Here is a 15,260-nt window from a genome sequence, read left to right as displayed (position 1 = left end):
GTTGAGGCAAGGAAGAAAACTGAAAGGTATGAATGTTTACTTGAATGATCACTTAACAAAAACAAATGCAGACATTGCTAAAAGAAAAAAGCCAGATACTTAAGGAAAACAAACAAAATTCAGAATACATGGGTAAGGAATTGTAAAGTCTTCATTAAACTGAATGGGTCTCCTGAAGTAGCTAAGGTGCTGGTTATTAAGGACATAAAACAGCTGGAAAAATATCATATATGAGTCAATAATGTATGAAGAAATAAAAAAGTAAAAAAAAAAAAAAAAAAATAGTTCTACTTCACAAACCATTGAATCAAAACCCAAAATCTCTACTTCAGGAAATGAAATAATACAACAGAGGATAATAAACCAGGAATTATTGGAATTAAAAGCAACTGAGTATACTGAACATAAGATAATGGATTTGGAAAACGAAATAGACCCTGATAATGTTTTTTTCGACTGATGCCGTTCATTGCAACTACGATACGGAAGAGGATTACAATAATACAGTTAAAACAGAAGATAAATTATCAATCATCCACTTTAACAGCAGAAGTATGTACACAAACTTTAACAGTATCAAATAATATCTCCAGCAGTTTACAAAACCCTTTAGTATAATAACAATTTCAGAAACATGGTTCAATGCGCAAAAAGGAATACAATTTGAGTTGGATGGTTATAATCTAAACTACATCAACAGAGTGAATAAAGGAGGTGGAGGTGTTGCTATATATGTTCATAAAAATATTAAATTTAAGGTAAAAGAAAGTATGACATTAACAATAAAAGATGTGTTAGAATGTATATAAATAGAAGTTTATAATGGAAACAAGAAAAACATTATTATAAGTTGTTTATATAGGGCATTAGGCTCAAATATGGCTATATTTACAAACTGGGTGGACAAAATGTTTTCATCAATAAATAACAAAAAAATATTTATATGTGGAGATGATAACATTGATCTAATAAACCCCAATAGACACACATCAACTGACGAATTTATAAACACAATGTACAGCATGAGCTTATACCCAGTTATCACCAGACCAAGCAGAATTACATTGAATAGTGCAACTCTAATAGATAACATCTTCACAAACAATATAGAAACTAAAAATATAAGTGGTTTATTGATATGTGACATAACTGACCATCTTCCTGTGTTCACTGTGTATGACTCCAATTGTAATTTTCAAGTAAAACCCCAATACTCTGCATTTAAACGAGAAAGAACCCAAAAAGCAATAGATCAACTCAATAATGACTTAACTGTTGTGAAAGTGTAGTGACACGGACCCACAACAGGGGGCGCAAATGAACGGTCAATAGATGAGCCAAAAAATAACAATTTAATGTTGTGAAGGTGCACAACGAACATACAGACAATCTCAGAATATGATTACAGTCAATCCACAAAGGTGACGTGTGGGCAGGCTCGAGGATAGAAGACATCTGTCCTGAGAAGAGCCGGAACCACACGATTTCCGCCGCCACCGAACCTGGTGAATACTGGAGCCGCCAAGTCCCGAATTCCCAGGTGATCACCGTCCCCGTCTGTCGGATCTGGTACTACTGGCGAAGAACAAAGACAGTCAAGTGTGGGTGTGTGTACACCCCGTAACAACAACGGTGGGAATGCCACCTCCACCTCTCACTCAATATTCTGCAGACTACCGCAGTGATTCCTCAGGGGAAAAGAGTGCCGTCCTGCACTCACTCAGCTTCCACAGAAAGAGGGACCGGTACTCCTGCAAACACTCACAATATACAGATATATTGCAAAACACAAACGGCTGAGTCTATTACCTCCAAAGAAGTACGATATCTCGGCAATGAGGTGGAGATGACATCTGGTCTTTATGGAGTGAGATGATGTAGAGTAGATGGGTGACAGCTGTCAAGAGATAATGAGTGACAGCTGTCACCCCCGGCTGTGGCCGTGGCGGCAGCGCCCTCTCGTGCCTGAAGCCCGCACTTCAGGCAGGGCGCCCACTGGTGGTGGGCCAGCAGTACCTCCTCTTCTGGCGGCCCACACAACAGGACCCCCCCTCAACGGGCGCCTCCTGGCGCCCGACCAGGCTTGTTCGGGTGACGGTGGTAGAAGTCGGCCAGGAGGGCCGGATCCAGGATGAAGCTCCTCTTCACCCAGGAGCGTTCTTCGGGTCCATACCCCTCCCAGTCCACCAAGTACTGGAACCCCCGGCCCATCCGACGGACGTCCAGGAGCCGGCACACCGTCCAAGCCGGCTCCCCGTCGATGATCCGAGCAGGAGGCGGCGCCGGTCCGGGAGCACAGAGGGGTGAGGTGTGGTGAGGTTTGATCCGTGACACGTGAAAAACCGGGTGGATCCGCAGTGAAGCCGGGAGTTGGAGCTTCACTGCGGCAGGACTGAGGACTTTGAGGATCTTGAATGGTCCGATATATCTGTCCTTAAGTTTCGGGGAGTCCACCTGGAGGGGGATGTCCTTCGTGGAAAGCCACACCTCCTGCCCGGGCTGGTAAGCAGGGGCCGGGGATCGCCGGCGGTCTGCATGGGTCTTCGCCCTCGTCCGGGCCTTCAACAAGGCAGAATGGGCGGAGCACCACACCCGACGGCACTTCCGCAGGTGGGCCTGGACCGAGGGCACACCGACCTCTCCCTCCACCACGGGAAACAACAGGGGCTGATACCCCAAACACACCTCAAATGGGGAGAGGCCGGTGGCAGAGGACACCTGGCTGTTATGTGCATACTCGATCCAGGCTAGATGTTTACTCCAGACCGTCGGGTGTGCAGACGTCACACAGCGCAGAGCTTGCTCCAATTCCTGATTGGCCCGTTCTGCCTGTCCATTGGTCTGCGGATGATACCCGGACGAGAGGCTCACAGTAGCCCCCAGTTCTCGGCAGAAGCTCCTCCAGACGTGTGAGGAGAACTGGGGACCACGATCAGAGACGATGTCGGTGGGTATCCCATGCAGACGGACGACGTGGTGGACCAGGAGGTCTGCTGTCTCCTGGGCTGTTGGGAGCTTCGGGAGGGCCACGAAGTGGGCCGCCTTGGAGAATCGGTCCACTATCATGAAGATGGTGGTGTTGCCCTGGACGGCGGGAGGCCCGTGACGAAATCCAGGCCGATGTGGGACCAGGGGTGATGAGGCACAGGTAACGGCTGGAGAAGTCCTTGGGACCTTTTATGGTCTGCCTTGCCCCTGGCACAGGTGGTGCAGGCCTGGATGTACTCCCGGACGTCGGCCTCCATAGACGCCCACCAGAAGCGCTGCCGGACAACTGCCACGGTTCTTCGCACCCCTGGATGACAGGAGAGCTTGGAACCGTGACAGAAGTCCAAGACTGCAGCTCTGGCCTCTGGTGGGACGTACAAACGGTTCTTCGGACCTGTTCCTGGGTCCGAGCTCTGTGCCAGAGCCTCCCGGACGACCTTCTCCACGTCCCAGGTGAGGGTGGCCACGATAGTGGACTCAGGCAGGATGGGCTCCGGTGGATCCGACAGTGCACCCGGGACAAGGCATCCGACCTCTGGTTCTTGGTCCCGGGGCGATAGGTGATCCGGAAGTCAAAACGCCCGAAGAACAGTGACCAGCGGGCTTGCCTGGGGTTCAGCCGCTTGGCGGTCCTGATATACTCCAGGTTCCGATGGTCAGTGAAAACCGTGAACGGCACAGACGCTCCCTCCAACAGGTGTCTCCACTCCTCAAGAGCCTCTTTCACCGCAAGGAGTTCTCGATTGCCGACGTCATAGTTCCGTTCAGCCGGGGTCAACCTGCGTGAAAAGTAGGCACACGGGTGAAGAACCTTATCAGTCTCTCCGCTCTGGGATAGCACGGCTCCTATCCCTGAGTCAGAGGCATCCACTTCAACCACGAACTGGTGGCTAGGGTCGGGCTGCACCAAAACTGGCGCAGTAGAGAACCGTCGTTTCAACTCCTTGAACGCGGCTTCGCACCGATCCGACCAGGTGAAGGGGACTTTTGGAGAGGTCAGGGCTGTCAGGGGGGCTAACTACCTGACTGTAGCCCTTAATGAACCTCCTATAGAAATTAGCGAAGCCGAGGAACTGTTGCAGCTTCCTACGGCTTGTTGGTTGGGGCCAATCTCTCACCGCCGCAACCTTGGCCGGATCAGGGGCGACAGAGTTAGAGGAGATGATAAACCCCAGGAAGGACAAAGACGTGCGGTGAAACTCGCACTTCTCGCCCTTCACAAACAGTCGGTTCTCTAACAACCGCTGCAGGACCTGACATACATGCTGGACATGGGTCTCAGGATCCGGAGAAAAGATGAGAATATCGTCCAGATATACGAAGACGAATCGGTGCAGGACGTCCCGCAAGACGTCGTTAACCAAGGCTTGGAACGTCGCGGGGGCGTTGGTGAGGCCGAACGGCATGACCAGGTACTCAAAGTGACCTAATGGGGTGTTAAATGCCGTCTTCCATTCGTCTCCCTTCCGGATGCGAACCAGGTGATATGCATTTCTAAGATCCAGCTTAGTAAAGATTTTGGCTCCATGCAGGGGGGTGAACACGGAATCCAACAATGGCAACGGGTATCGGTTGCGAACCGTAATCTCATTCAGCCCCCTGTAATCAATGCATGGACGGAGTCCGCCATCTTTCTTGCCCACAAAAAAGAAACCTGCCACCATCGGGGAGGTGGAGTTCCGGATCAGCCCGGCAGCTAATGAGTCCCGGATGTAGGTCTCCATTGATTCGCGCTCAGGTCGTGAGAGGTTGTACAGCCTGCTGGACAGGAACTCAGCGCCTGGAACCAAATCAATGGCACAATTGTACGGACGGTGCGGGGGAAGGGTGAGTGCCAGATCCTTGCTGAAGATGTCAGCAAGATCGTGGTACTCAACCGGCACTGCCGTCAGATTGGGAGGGACTTTGACCTCCTCCTTAGCCTGTAAACCGAGAGGAACCGAGGATCCTAAACACACCCGATGGCAGGTTTCGCTCCACTGAACCACCACCCCAGACGGCCAATCAATCCGGGGATTGTTCTTCAACATCCATGGGAAGCCCAAAATCACGCGGGAGGTAGAAGGAGTTACAAAAAACTCAATCTCCTCCCGATGGTTTCCAGACACCACCAGAGTTACTGGTTGTGTCTTGTGTGTGATTAAAGGGAGGAGGGTGCCATCTAGTGTCCGCACCTGCAATGGCGAAGGAAGCGCCACCAGAGGGAGCCCTACCTCCCTTGCCCATCTGCTGTCTAGCAAATTCCCTTCTGACCCCGTGTCCACCAGTGCTGGGGCTTGAAGGGTTAAATCCCCGCTCAGGATTGTAACTGGGAGTCGTGTGGCAATCTGTGTGTGTCCCACGTGAATGGTTTGACCCCCCCTTAGCCCAGTCTCTGAGGGCGGTTGTTGTTGTGGCCGTTTGGGGCAGTCTTTCTGTATGTGCTCCTTTGAGCTGCAGAGAAAACACTCCCTGCGGACCAGCCTCCTCATTTTGGCCCTGTGCGTTTCCCTAACAACGTCAGCAGGGGGAGCTGTTGCCCCACGGAGCGCTGCGGCTGTGGAGCGTGGGGAGGGCGGCCCCTTTTCGAACCCGGAAGGGAGAGGGACGGCGCGTATCCGGCCACGTCCTTCGTCTTGCTCCCGACGGCGTTCCTCCAACCGATTGTCTAACCGTATAACAAGATCGATAAACCCATCTAAATCCCGCGGTTCCTCCTTAGCTACCAGATGCTCCTTCAGGACCGATGACAGTCCGTTTATGAAGGCGGCGCGGAGCGCAACGTTATTCCAGCCGGACCTCGCAGCCGCAATGCGGAAGTCGACTGCATATTCGGCTGTGCACCGGCGCCCCTGTCGCATTGACAGCAGCATTGTTGAAAAGGGTCTCTCCTCTGTTAGGGTGATCAAACACTGTTCTGAACTCCCCCACAAACCCAGTGTATGCTGATAACAACCATGAGTTCTGTTCCCAGAGCGCCGTAGCCCAGGCGCGTGCCTTACCCCGAAGCAGAGCAATCACATAAGCTATTTTACTAGCATCTGACGCATACATGACGGGACGTTGTGCGAAGACGAGCGAACACTGCATGAGAAAGTCCGCGCACGTCTCCACACAACCTCCGCACGGCTCAGGAGGGCTTATGTATGCTTCAGGGGATGGTGGGAGGGGTTGTTGAACCACCACTGGAACGTTCATATCCTGCACAGGGTCGGCAGGAGGAGGAGCTGCAGCAGCGCCCTGAGCGATCGCCGCCACCTGCGCGGAGAGAGCCTCCACCCTGCGGTTCAGGAGGATGTTTTGCTCGGTCATTTGATCCAACCAAGCCGTAAAGGCGGTGAGAATGTGCTGCAGCTCACCAATCACGCCTCCTGCAGACGCCTGCGCTCCCTGCTCTCCCATTGGTCGTTCAACAGCCGGGTGATGCCCCTCGGAGTCCATGACGCTGGCCGAGATATCCTGTTGTGAAAGTGTAGTGACACGGACCCACAACAGGGGGCGCAAATGAACGGTCAATAGATGAGCCAAAAAATAACAATTTAATGTTGTGAAGGTGCACAACGAACATACAGACAATCTCAGAATATGATTACAGTCAATCCACAAAGGTGACGTGTGGGCAGGCTCGAGGATAGAAGACGTCTGTCCTGAGAAGAGCCGGAACCACACGATTTCCGCCGCCACCGAACCTGGTGAATACTGGAGCCGCTAAGTCCCGAATTCCCAGGTGATCACCGTCCCCGACTGTCAGATCTGGTACTGCTGGCGAAGAACAAAGACAGTCAAGTGTGGGTGTGTGTACACCCCGTACCAACAACGGTGGGAATGCCACCTCCACCTCTCACTCAATATTCTGCAAAGTACCGCAGTGATTCCTCAGGGGAAAAGAGTGCCGTCCTGCACTCACTCAGCTTCCACAGAAAGAGGGACCGGTACTCCTGCAAACACTCACAATATACAGATATATTGCAAAACACAAACGGCTGAGTCTATTACCTCCAAAGAAGTACGATATCTCGGCAACGAGGTGGAGATGACGTCTGGTCTTTATGGAGTGAGATGATGTAGAGTAGATGGGTGACAGCTGTCAAGAGATAATGAGTGACAGCTGTCACCCCCGGCTGTGTCTGTGGCGGCAGCGCCCTCTCGTGCCTGAAGTCCGCACTTCAGGTAGGGCGCCCACTGGTGGTGGGCCAGCAGTACCTCCTCTTCTGGCGGCCCACACAACATTAACAAAACAAGATTGGCACACTGTGTACAGGAAGAATGATGTGGATTGTGCCTTCAATAAATTTCTAGACATTTTCAGTTCATTATATAAGATAAACTGTCCAATACGCCAAGTCAACAAAAACAGTACTGTTGCCAAAAGTCCATGGTTAACAAAAGGTCTACAAAATGCTTGCAAAAAGAAGAATACATTATACAGACAATTTTTTAGACTAAGGACAAAAGAATCTGAACATAGATATAAATTATATAAAAACAAACTAACTAATATAATTAGAGCCAGCAAGAAATTATATTATACCAATCTATTAAATAATAATAAAAATGACACCAAGAGAATCTGGGAAATTCTTAACAATAAGGTAAGAGGTCATTCTTATCCAAATTATTTTATTGATAAGAACAGGGACATATATAATATGAATAACATAGTTAATGGTTTTAACTTCTTTGTTAATATTGGACCCGACTTGGCAGCAAAAATTCCCGAAGGTGGTAACAAGGAGCAGGAATCACTCATAAAAATCAATCCAAACACAATGTTTCTCTCCAGTGAAAGTGAAGCCGAAATAATAGATATTGTTAATAAATGTAAAAATAAAAAATCAACTGACTGTTATGACATAGATATGAAGCTAGTAAAAACAATAATTAAAAGCATATCAAAACCCCTGACTCATATATGTAACTTGTCATTTCAAACTGGGACATTCCCGAACAAAATGAAAATGGCAAAAGTTATTCCACTATACAAAAAAGGAAAATAAACACATCTTCACAAACTACAGACTGGTCGCTCTACTCCCACAATTTTCCAAAAACTTACACAACTTCTACAAACAGGATACCATCAACTTGAACACTAAGTATGACTACACCTCTATAATGCACTACGGAAAACGAGCCTTCTCCAGGAACAATTTACCAATGATGATCCCATACCCTGACAGCATTGTGATGATTGGCCAAATGGCGCGTCTGTCCAAACTGGACATCGAGAAGATCAACACGCTGTACAACTGCTACTGAGCTCATGCTATTCTTTACAAATAAATTAGTGTGACCTCATGAAGATAATGTTAGCAGTTTTTCTCAGATTATATCTGCTGGAAATCAAGCTGTAAGATATCCACTGATTATTTTTTTCTTTTTCTTTAAGTGATCAAACTAGCCTTCATTTCTAAAATGCTATGAAAATATGAATTGTTCAGATGCAAAACCCAGTAAGTACTTTTTTAAATGGAGAAAAATGCAGTTGAAAATGGAGATTTAAAGGAAAATTCCCAAACGCTTATTGAGTGGTGTTAGAAGGAAAGGTGATGTAACACAGTGGTAAACCTACCATGTCCCAGCTTTTTTGAAACATGTTGCAGGCATCCATTTCAAAATAAGCAAATATTTGCACAAAAACAACAAAGTCTATCAGTATGAACATTAGATATCTTGTCTTTGTGGTGTATTCAATTGAATATAGGTTGAAGAGGATTTGCAAATCATTGTATTCTGTTTTTATTTACATTTTACACAATGTCCTAACTTCATTGGAATTGGTTTTATATATATTTATATATAAAATCTAATTATTAAGTTCCTATTGTCTTACATACAATTTCTAACCCTTTATCAATTAATCAGTTAATCAAAAACAATATTTTATTGTTGTATTTACATTTTAATGGCATCTGCAGGAGGGCGTGTGTATGTGCGCATATATGAACTTTGGACAAGAGCAAAGTTAGCTTTGAGTTAGTGGAAGTTAGCGTGCACGCTGACATCCGTGAAATGTCTTGCAAATTACTCCAGAGGTGTTATCAGGTTACAAAAACAGCATTCTGCAAGTGTTTATTTCTCACAAGCTTTTACATAATATACAACAACTAAACGATATGATAGGATAAACTATACCTTTTTGGAATCATTATGATCAGACAAATAATATGATATACCTTTCAATATGATTGGAACATTTTTAAATTTTGACCCCTGTATAATTCTTCATTGACCCCTGTAGGTCATGAGAGTTCAGCTCCAGGATACCTCCACAACTGAAAATAAGTATTAGTTAATTTAGAATATGTGTGCCAAATTTCATGCTTTAGTCACAAAAAGTACAATAATTTTGCATATCTGCTGTACTACAAAGAGCAGGGTTGCAGCAACAGAATACGAATTACAAGTCAGTATTCAATAACCTGTTTTTCAAAACAAAGTCACAGCAGGACATGGTCCAGAACATATCCCTCAGGGTCACACAGAAATCCTCCACACATTCCATTGTCATGTACTGCAACTGTATTGTACTGAGTTTCTCACTGCACATGCATACTACTAACACTGGGCAATGGTGGTGGCCAAAGTGTGCTTGTTTCTAGAGAAGAATGTTCAGGTCGTATCTCACTAGGCTGTGACAGCTTACGAATGGTATCCACGAGGGAATTCATGCAATTTCCCATGACGTTCGCAGCCATTCACCATCCCCACCCCGGAGTCACAGGGCAGCACCCACGTGTCACTTTGAACAGACCAAAAAATATGCACAACGAACAGCTTCGCCAAATAGTCAGTCAGGTGCTTCATACCCCTCACCGCGAAGTCGCCGCAACAGGCACGTCAGCTTACACAGCTGGACTGCTGTGGAAATACATGTAATGGCGCTGGGCTGGCAATGATCTCCACACATGCAGGGACAGCTGGCTGCTGTTCCAGAAGATCACGGAGCCCACATGCAAATCGAGGAGGCTTCCAGAGGATCCCAGAACCAGCCCAGTGGAGTACTGTATGCTCATTCTTGGAAGTAGAAGACAGTAGAACCAGAAGGACAACAATATTGATGAGGACATCCATGAGAGTGCCATGTGGCATTCACAAGCAAATCCTTGCACCTGCAAAGGGCGCACCAGTGCCACTTGACTTTCATGTGTGTTCCACTCAGCATCTTCATGGCTTTCACACAATATGTGTGCAGACTGCGAGAGATTTGTGGCCATATTTTTGCAGCCACCTCAGACCATGCGTGAACATGTCAGGAGGACCAATTAAGTGAGATTACACATGAAAATGTTGTTTCCCATTTGCCAGTTTTGGTATGATATTGTGTCTCTGCCTGTCCTTTGCCAGTTGCAGCCCAGCGAGATATGACCCTTCCTGGTGCACTGCCAGAAAACAAATGTCCGCCACGTCTACTGTGCTGACATTGATTACATGCGTGTTACTAGTTAGAATTGAGAAATATGTCCAGTATTTGTGTATAAATGTGCCCGACTCATCACGATAAAGTCAATACTGCAATCTGAGCACACCAAGTTCAGTAACTGTAATGTGTCGGCTGCCATTGTCATAAGTAAGTGAGGTGTGTGTTGTCTCTAACGACAATCATAAACAAACAACATTTAGGTTTTTATCAAGAACTGACTGAACCTTGTCTGATTCAGAGTTCAGCTCAATAGCTGAATATGATTAATATTATTAGTAATAATATTATAGTATTGAATACAGTTATACAAAATAAAATTAAAAACAATCAAAAACAATAAATGGATCAAAGAGGGTGAAATTAAGTTAAAGGTGATGTGATGCGTGGCATCTGTTCTCTGTCCTGAATGTGATGTTCTGTGGAAAGACGTCATGTTCTGGTGAGTTTTTGTTTCGTGAGTCTTGAACAGTTTTATAGGATGGAGGGCTGAGTTGATAATAATGTCAAAACCCAGTTAGGGCACGTCAACAAATATTATCTTCATGAAAACAACAGAATGTTTTAAAAATTCAGATAATACAAACTTTTTTTTATATCAATTCAACATACTAATGCAATAATACGTAGTATACGAGGTCTGTTAGAAAAGTATCTGACCTTATTATTTTTTTCAAAAACCATATGGATTTGAATCACGTGTGATTGCGTCAGCCAAGCTTGAACCCTCGTGCGCATGCGTGAGTTTTTTCATGCCTGTCGGTTGCTTCATTCACCTGTGAGCAGGCTTTGAGTGAGGTGTGGTCCACCCCTCTCGTCTATTTTTTATTGCGAATAAATGTCTGAACGATTTGGAGCTTTGCTGCATCAATTTTTTTCCAGAAACTGTAAGAGACCTCCAGGTGGACACCGTTCGAAAAATTAATATGGCTTTCAGGGATGATTTTATGGGGATTAAACAGATTACGGGGTGTTACTGCCCCTTTAAGGACGGCCCACAACTGCTGAGAGCGCGGCGCGCTCCCAGCGCCAATGGACAGGCTGACACCCCGCACAAACAACCAGATCATTTCCAACGTGAAAGCTTTGTTGATCCGGGACCTCGTCTGACTTTCACAAAAAGACAGAACATGTGGACATCAGCACTTTTTCCGGCACATTCCACCGTTACAGGAGTTTTTTTTTCATGGAAAAAGAAGCCGAGGGACGCGCCACGGAGCCGTTCATTACGCGGGACAAAACCACCTCGGTGTTGGTCTCACAGGATGGCTTAAAGGTGGATTTCAGACGGATTCCGGTTGCTTTCCAGTCGTGTGAATATCCGATTGTGATTGTGCATGAGCTGAACATGCCAGAACATGTCCTGTGAGGCTTCATCATGGCGTTTCTTTTCGCCATGCAGCTCCGCCGCGATGCGCGGAATTCCTCCGCCTTTGTTCCTCTTTCCATGACAAAAACTCCTGTAACAGTGAAATGTGCCGTTCATTTCTAAACTGGACACTGTCTTGATCCGGTATGTCCTCTGACTAGCACAGGAATTGTGAAAAGACGTGGACATCAGCACTTTTTCTGGCACATTCCACTGTTACAGGAGTTTTTTTTTTCATAGAAAAAGAAGCAGAGGGACGCGCCACCGTGCCGCTCTTGACGTGGCACAAAACCACCTCGGTGTTGGTCTCTCAGGACGGCTTTCAGACGGATTCCGGTTGCTTTTCTGTTGTGTGAATATCCGAGAAATTGAGCTTGAGCTGGACAAGCCCCAACATGTCCTGTGAGGCTTCATCACGGCGTTTCTTTGCGCCGAGCGGCTGCACCACGACGCGCCGAACTCCTCCGCACGTCTGTCTTAATGTGCCGGAAAAAGTGCTGATGTCCACGTCTTTTCACAATTCCTGTGCTAGTCAGAGGACATACCAGATCAAGACAGCGTCCAGTTTAGAAATGAACGGCACATTTCACTGTTACAGGAGTTTTTGTCATGGAAAGAGGAACAAAGGCGGAGGAATTCCGCGTGTCGCGGCGGAGCTGCATGGCGAAAAGAAACGCCGTGATGAAGCCTCACGGGACATGTTCTGGCATGTTCAGCTCATGCACAATCACAATCGGATATTCACACGACTGGAAAGCAACCGGAATCTGTCTGAAATCCACCTTTAAGCCGTCCTGTGAGACCAACACCGAGGTGGTTTTGTCCCACGTAATGAATGGCTCCGTGGCGCGTCCCTCGGCTTCTTTTTCCATGAAAAAAAACCTCCTGTAACGGTGGAATGTGCCAGAAAAAGTGCTGATGTCCACATGTTCTGCCTTTTTGTGAAAGTCAGACGAGGTCCCGGATCAACAAAGCTTTCATGTTGGAAATGATCTGGTTGTTTGTGTGGGGTGGAAGCAACAGACAGGCATGAAAACACTCACGCATGCGCACGAGGGTTCAAGCTTGGCTGACGCAATCACACGTGATTCAAATCCATATGGTTTTTGAAAAAAATAATAAGGTCGGATACTTTTCTAACAGACCTCGTACATGGGTGGTTTTGACAAATAGAATTGCAGAATGTATTATCTCAAAGCCTTAACTGAATATAATTTCAATTGGATTTTTTTTTTTTCATGACCATTTTCCAATGTTGCATGTATTTAAACTTCATGCCAATACTTGGCAGCAAGTAAAATGTTTTTGGCAGTGTTTGTCTCTTCTTGTGGTTTACTGTCATAGTGTCATAGTTTCTTCATTCTGATGTAATGTGTTAAATTCTGCCTCAACATTACTTTCCTTAGTGTCACTTAACTTTTTTTATTTTAACTTTTCATTCATATTTTGGTCAATTATAAAGTTATGTTAATTTAAATAAGCTGAGAATGAACAAAGCAATGTGAAACTTGTTTCTCATTTCACAACACATAAAACAATATTTTAACAATTCCAGATGCTATAATTGTTAGGAAAAAAATTACACACACACATATATACTCAACAAAAATATAAACGCAACACTTTTGGTTTTGCTCCTATTTTGTATGAGATGAACTCAAAGATCTAAAACTTTTTCCACATACACAATATCACCATTTCCCTCAAATATTGTTCACAAACCAGTCTAAATCTGTGATAGTGAGCTCTTCTCCTTTGCTGAGATAATCCATCCCACCTCACAGGTGTGCCATATCAAGATGCTGATTAGACACCATGATTAGTGCACAGGTGTGCCTTAGACTGCCCACAATAAAAGGTCACTCTGAAAGGTGCAGTTTTGTTTTATTGGGGGGGATACCAGTCAGTATCTGGTGTGACCACCATTTGCCTCATGCAGTGCAACACATCTCCTTCGCATCATCCGTGAAGAGAACACCTCTCCAACGTGCCAAACGCCAGCGAATGTGAGCATTTGCCCACTCAAGTCGGTTACGACGAGGAACTGGAGTCAGGTCGAGACCCCGATGAGGACGACGAGCATGCAGATGAGCTTCCCTGAGACGGTTTCTGACAGTTTGTGCAGAAATTCTTTGGTTATGCAAACCGATTGTTTCAGCAGCTGTCCGAGTGGCTGGTCTCAGACGATCTTGGAGGTGAACATGCTGGATGTGGAGGTCCTGGGCTGGTGTGGTTACACGTGGTCTGCGGTTGTGAGGCTGGTTGGATGTACTGCCAAATTCTCTGAAACGCCTTTGGAGACGGCTTATGGTAGAGAAATGAACATTCAATACATGAGCAACAGCTCTGGTTGACATTCCTGCTGTCAGCATGCCAATTGCACGCTCCCTCAAATCTTGCGACATCTGTGGCATTGTGCTGTGTGATAAACTGCACCTTTCAGAGTGGCCTTTTATTGTGGACAGTCTAAGGCACACCTGTGCACTAATCATGGTGTCTAATCAGCATCTTGGTATGGCACACCTGTGAGGTGGGATGGATTATCTCAGCAAAGGAGAAGTGCTCACTATCACAGATTTAGACTGGTTTGTGAACAATATTTGAGGGAAATGGTGATATTGTGTATGTGGAAAAAGTTTTAGATCTTTGAGTTCATCTCATACCAAATGGGAGCAAAACCAAAAGTGTTGCGTTTATATTTTTGTTGAGTGCACACACACACACACACAGAGGATAAAAGCATGTCACCATTTTTCTCAGTAAATATATTTGTAAAGGTGGTATTGACATGAACTTTATACCAGATGTCGGTAACAACCCAAGTAATCCACACATACAGCAAAACCAAAACAAATATGTACAGAAATTAAGTTATGTGTAATAAAATGGAATGACATGGGGGAAAAGTATTGAACACAATTACTGAAGTTTATTTCATACTTTGTAGAAAAACCTTTGTTGGTACTGACAGCTTCAAGATGCCTCCTGTATGGAGAAACTAGTCTCATGCATTGGTCAGTTGTTGAACGTTCTGTGGGCCTCTTCTATGCACTCTGACCTTTAGTGCTGTTGAGAAAGTGAATGCAACGGAACCACGTTAGGGGGCGTAAATGAGCGGTCAATAGGTTTACAAATAAATCACAATTTATTATGCAAAAAGTGCAACACGGTTCCAAATATGCAAAGTCCAATTCAGTACAAAATGATGATTTGTGGGCAGGCCTGAGGGTAGGAGACACCTATCCAAAGAAGAGCTAGGACCCACATAGTTCCACCGCCAACCTGAGGTCTGCAACACACCAGAACCGCCAAGACCTGAAACCCCAGGTGGCCACCGTTCCAGGCTGTCGGATCGGTACTGCTGGCAGGAGCAGAAACAGATTAGATTGGGTGTGTGTCAGCAAACACAGAAGTCCTCCAGAAGGAAGAAAATCCAAAAACTCCCAGAGTGCAGAGGAAAACTGAGAACGTGCAGTGCCAGTTGTAATACTTAGAAATTAGGGA

Source organism: Thalassophryne amazonica, chromosome 2, assembly GCF_902500255.1.
Source record: "Thalassophryne amazonica chromosome 2, fThaAma1.1, whole genome shotgun sequence".
NCBI classification, from domain to species: Eukaryota; Metazoa; Chordata; class Actinopteri; order Batrachoidiformes; family Batrachoididae; genus Thalassophryne; species Thalassophryne amazonica.
This window is presented reverse-complemented; position numbering follows the sequence as displayed.